Genomic DNA, 6,000 nt, shown 5'->3' with positions numbered 1-6,000 from the left:
ATGTTGTATTATATTTGAAATACATTTTTTTCAATAATTTCAAACGGAGTGCCGCTGCCATTTTTCTTCTACTCCATGGATTATTTACTGCGGAGGGCACCCGGATTAATCTAATTGCATTGGGAGTGCCGGGCATAACAAAATTCTACATCACGGACTCCAGGGCCCAGTCCCTGCCGCCCACCCGAGCCAAGGCACCCAGCCACAGTTTCAAGACATTATTCATTGCTACCAGAATACTCCAGTAGCAAGGCGGTGTCATCCAGCACCACTGGGCTTTTCACGGCTACTTCACCATTTCTCCACGCACTTTTGGGGAGCACTGATTGCAAGCACAACATGGACAAGCTGCAAACGTCAGGAAACGGCCACCAGGCAGGATGCCAGACCGCAACAGTTCTTAAAGGGGATACGCTCAGCTTTAATTCGGAGGATGCCGAGAGATTGCGTTTTAAGGAAAGCCTATCTTTAAGCGATGCGCACCTGGAAGCACAGGACATCTTTCACCAACTCCTCCGCTTGAGGAAGAAAGAAACAGACTTCCTTATGCACGGCATCTCACTATCCGATTACCATCGCGAGCAGATGATCCCACGCGGCTTTAGAATAAGAAATGTACCCACTCTGGGGAGATATAACCCGGAGTTCTGCCGCAGGTGGACGGCCATCCTGAATAAGTGCAGCATGGACCTAATGTTATTAGTTATAGAGGAGGTTGGAAGAGAATTGAGAGCGACTAGAGAGAAGATCGCTACCTTTGAGAAACAATGCCTAAAATCATTGCAGGAAAATACCACACAGGATTGGATATTGAAATTGCAGACACAAATCGACCAGCACAAGAGGGAACTGGTCAGATTTAAGAGAAACAAGCATAACATAGTCAAAGCAGACTATGAAGAAAACAGGGTGTACCGATGGCTTATGGGGGGAGAAGTACGGAGGGAGGAACAATCCAAATTCACCTTCAGAAGGAACTGGCGGAGGCGCAGAGATGAGTCCACCTTCTCGGCCCAGTCTTCTAACAGCGACAGTGAATTCCCGGCTCCCGAACCGGAGGAATCACCGATATCAAGCAGGGCCCCTTTAGGCGGGGCTACAGCCACCCCCGGGGATCCCAATCCAAAAGGACGCCCACCCGCAGGGGAGGCCAAAATAAGAGGCAACAGAAGCACCTCCAACAAACGGAAGACTTAGTATTCAACCTCTCCGACAGAAACTTCACCCAAGTTGAGATGGCGGTCCTAAACAAAGGCTTATCCTACATTCCCACCAGTAGACATGACGAGTTTATTTGGAAGATGGATTTACATCGTTTTTCACGCAAGCTCCGTCTTCAAGAATATTTCCAAGATCACCCATCAGAACAGCCTACATCTGCCTTCGATAAATTCGAGAGACAGCACACTGTCTCAAGGTTCGATCCCCAATCCTCTAACCCATCCCTCAGAACTTTCGCCCGCTTACTGGACAATTCAGTTCAGCGCTATAATGCCACCCCTACAACACAGCGCGACAATTTAACCAGGGCAGAAAGAAGCGCTCTACGGGATTTGGGTAACGCTAGGGACATAATTTTCCGCCCCGCCGATAAGGGGGGCGGCTTGGTAATCCAGAACCTAGCAGATTACCGGGCAGAGGCCTTGAGACAATTATCCGATGTTCATACCTATCAGGAACTTACCTCGGATCCTACTATAGGCTTCAAACGAGAATTGGATCAGATTCTGGACGGAGCTCTGGACAATAAACTCATCACATCAAAATTACACCGAATCCTGAAAAAAGAACACCCAGTCACACCTGTCTTCTTTACTGTCCCCAAAATACACAAGGATGTTCACAAACCACCAGGCAGACCCATTATCTCTGCCAGATCGTCACTATACCAACCCATATCCCAATTCCTGGACAGCATTCTCCAACCATTGGTCACCAGGCAGCAATCATACATCAAAGACACCACAGACTTCCTCAACTTACTGGACGGCATCTCTTTTGTCCCTACAGGTACGCTATTATGCGTCATGGACATTTGTAACCTATACACCAGTATACCACATGAAGGTGGATTAGAAGCCATGCTAGAGTTCCTGGATCAAAACAACATGCAAGATGTGGACCGAACACTCTTCATGCGCCTACTGGAACTGACCTTAAAGAGGAACTATTTCCTATTTGACGGTAAATTTTACCTCCAACTGACGGGCTGCGCCATGGGCAGCAATGTGGCGCCATCTTACGCCAACACCTACATGTTCAGGGAGGAACGGAACACCTTCTTCACCAATCCAGCATATGCCCAAAATATTCTAACATACTGTCGTTACATCGACGATGTCTTTATGCTTTGGACCGGCAGCGAAGATAAGTTCACCCGCATGATGGAAGACATTAACAGAGCAGCAGTCCACATCAAATTCACTTACCAGTGGAACACCTCTAGTATCAACTATCTGGACGTACAAGTCACCATCCGCAACAATAACATAGACACTACTGTCTATACCAAACCCACGGATAAGAACACCATGCTCTTGGCCAGTAGTCACCATCCCAAACCTCTCATTAGAGGATTACCCCGGTCCCAACTTATACGTACCGCTAGGATCCACAGCGACCACGAGACCTTGGGAACTCAGCTAGACAGAGTAATCAACAAGTTTCTCCAGAGAGGCTACAACAAGAGTGACTTGCTGAAACATAAACAAGAGGTCATGAAAATGGACAGGAAGGATTTACTACGCTCATCAACTAAAAAGAAGGACGACATAATTCCCTGGAAAAGCCAGTTCTGTACCTCTAGCCCAGTGATCCAGCGGGCCACTCGGGCGTTATGGCCCATAGTGGCCACTGATGAGAAACTTGCCTGTTTTAAAAACAGAAGGCCAATGAATTGCTTCATGAGGGCTAGAAACATCAAAGACACGATAGTACACGCGGATGTCACTGGCTTCAACAACAGCGTTTCTTCAAACTTCCTCACCAAGCAGCCAGGCTGTTACAAATGCCTGGGATGTACCACCTGCAAAAACATGATTAGCGGAGCATCCTTCAAACATCCATTCAGGGATGTAGAGTTCAAATTGAAACACGTTATGACCTGCACGTCCACCCATGTGGTATACTATATTACCTGCCCCTGCGGGCTAGGGTATGTAGGCAAGACCATCACCAGCTTTAGAACCAGGATGGCACAACACAGATCAGCCATCAATGCCGCCATTAAGAAGGGAAGTTCTGATCAACCAGTTGCTCAACATTTCGCATCAAAGGGACACCCAATTGAGTCACTGAGACATATGATCATCGATCACGTCCCAGCACAACTTAGAGGTGGTGACAGGAACGGGACTCTGTTGAGGCTGGAGGCACGTTGGATATTTAAATTGGACACTCTTCCACCAAAGGGATTGAACGACAAGATCCAGTGGAACAGTCTTTAACATATTGCATTTGACACGTCCACTCTAATCGGGACCTAGCCGAGGCCCGAAAGACAGTGTAATTTCATTGGACTAAACAAGCTCTACAGTCTAATAATTCGTTCATACCATGTTTCATACCGTTGTTTATGTAGCACTCGGCATATCTTTTCTCTCACCCCCATACTTCACACACATTCTGCACTTCCACACTCCCATCACTTTGCACTTCACGTTTATCTAATTGGCACTTCATGATTCTTTCTAATTACAACACCACACGGCTTATTCACACACATTGTTACGTCACCACCCTTTTCATTTATCCCTCACACCCTCCCTGTCCTAACGCACGTTCCATGGACTCAGCTCCCTGAATCCCAATCACTCTACACACACACAGATTAACCAGTTGTCCCCGCAGACATGTCACATTTCACTCCAGACTTCAAGCATTCACCCAACACTCACCACACTTCTCATTCCTTTTCCTCACTTTTGCCAACCCAGTCCCGCTATACACCTGCCACCCATATACGTGCTAGTCATATAAATGCCCTTCTTCTCACACCACATAAATAACAACCTAGTCTCTCAGCATCCCCACCTTCTGCACAACAAGTCCTTTATTATACATAGTCCAACAGATAGTGTTTTTACAGTCCATAGTGCTCTCCCAACTGCTTTTACTATCTTTCTCTTGTCACTTTTTCCACAGGGCCGGCACGGATGTCACGGACAATGACGCGGGTTACCATGACGACCGCGTCACAGACCCGACATCGCGTCACTTCCTGGGACACCGGAAATGCCCCGGCGGTCTCCGGAGCTGACGGCGTCCGGCCCTGCTCACGTCTTGGTGTGGGTTTCACCTGGGTGCTATAAAAGGTAAGTGGGTCTCCAGTACACACTGTTCACGCCTTGACAAAGGGGTCCAAGGACCCCGAAACGTTGGTTCTATATGTGACCACTGTGATGTTGTATTATATTTGAAATACATTTTTTTCAATAATTTCAAACGGAGTGCCGCTGCCATTTTTCTTCTATATATATATATATATATATACACTCCTCCTAGCTCCGGCACTCCAAAGACTCCTCGTGTATTAGAGGCGCCCAGTGTCCTCCTCTATGCAGTACACTGCGACTGCACACTGTATAGCTCCCCACTGGCAGCACTCAGACTAGTTCAATAAAGACGACAGTAAATGGCTGCTATACATACACACACACACTCTACATACACACATGACTTACAGAATTATGTAGATAACAGAGCTCTCAGGCGGTCTACAGCTGCACCACAGAGCTCCATTGGAAGAGCAGTGGTCACACTTAGATCCTGCGGTGAACCACACATGTTCTGCTATACTTGCAGGTGCCCCTTCGGGGTTTAGCGCCCAGAGGCAGGCGTCTCCTTTGCCTCTATGAGTTCCGCCCCTGCCTCATTCCATACCTCCATTCCTAATTTCTACAACATTCTACGCGTGTATGCTTCAATTTTAGGCTAGAAGATAAAGTACTCCAAAATGGACACCCCCCCCCATACCTCAACCACACCTTTTAGTATTTTAAATACCACAAGTATAACTTTACCTTGACAAGAGAAAATATATAGGTATCTAGGGGCAGGGGTGTTTTAAGAGAGGAGGAGGCCCATGTCAAGAATCCGGGTGGGCCCCCTCCTCTCTACAGCGCCATAGGCTCTGGCATTATGTACTGCGCATGCGCAGGTCTCCGGAAACATGGCGCCCGCCATTGTCTGAAGACAAATGTCGTTTTTTGCCATGCCTGCTGTGGCAACATCGCCCATTGCGAGACTCCAGAAAGGTAAGTATTACAACAACATAGGTGCAGTGTGTGCTGTGTGGGCCCACCTGGACCCAGGGGCCCGTGTGCACCGCACACATTGCACCCATGATAGAAACGCCAATGTCTAGTGGTCTATTCATGAAGCAGTGAAAAGAGTGGAGAAGTGAGCCTGTGGAGAAGTTGCCCATGGCAACCAATCAGCTGCTCCGAACAATTGTATGGTATACAAATTATAAATGTTACTTCAATGCTGATTGGCTGCCATGGGCAACTTCTCCACTGGTGCACTTCTCCACACTTTTCACTGCTTCATGAATAGATCCCCTAGTCACAAGAAGCTATGATGTTCTTTACAAAGAAAATGTCCATAAAACATTAACCTCTATCACAGCTGACAGAAGTGGCAAAGTTTGAAATTGGCGTAGATCATGAGGATAGTTGTGATTAATGGGGGTATAGAAGACTCCTCTACCTCTTCCAGATCTCACCACTGTGAGCAGCTAATCCCATATCAACTGTAGTGTGCGACATTATTTTTGGAAGGACAAATCCTAGAGGACCATCTTTCTCCTGCTTAATTGCCCATTGATATATTGCTTCCACAATTCATATTTCACGCTGAATAAAAAAAATAAGAATTTACTTACCGATAATTCTATTTCTCATAGTCCGTAGTGGATGCTGGGACTTCCGTAAGGACCATGGGGAATAGCGGCTCCGCAGGAGACTGGGCACAAAAAGTAAAAGCTTTAGACTAGCTGGT

The sequence above is a fragment of the Pseudophryne corroboree genome, chromosome 4 (genome assembly GCF_028390025.1).
Source record: "Pseudophryne corroboree isolate aPseCor3 chromosome 4, aPseCor3.hap2, whole genome shotgun sequence".
NCBI classification, from domain to species: Eukaryota; Metazoa; Chordata; class Amphibia; order Anura; family Myobatrachidae; genus Pseudophryne; species Pseudophryne corroboree.
The sequence above is the reverse complement of the archived record's forward strand: the minus strand, read 5'-3'. Positions refer to the sequence as shown.